Source organism: Anarrhichthys ocellatus, unplaced genomic scaffold (genome assembly GCF_004355925.1).
Source record: "Anarrhichthys ocellatus isolate YVR2014 unplaced genomic scaffold, GSC_Weel_1.0 scaffold148, whole genome shotgun sequence".
Taxonomy (NCBI): Eukaryota; Metazoa; Chordata; class Actinopteri; order Perciformes; family Anarhichadidae; genus Anarrhichthys; species Anarrhichthys ocellatus.
This window is the reverse complement of record NW_022280178.1, coordinates 72,666-72,875: the sequence shown is the minus strand read 5'-3', so window position 1 is coordinate 72,875 and position 210 is coordinate 72,666.

The following is a 210-nucleotide window of genomic DNA, read 5'->3' as shown; positions in this document are numbered from 1 at the left end:
CTAAACCTCTCTTTCCTCCGGCGTGCCTCACTTTGTGTCTGTCTTGGTTCAATTCAGTGGCTGGTGTCATTGAATGAACGGTTTGATTTTCTGACCGTCACCGAGCTGACAGGATTTGTCACTTGAGAAGAGCGTGTGGGATGCAGCAGTGTGTGTGTGTGTTTGTGTGTGTGTGTGTGTGTGTGTGTGTGTGTGTGTGTGTGTGTGTGT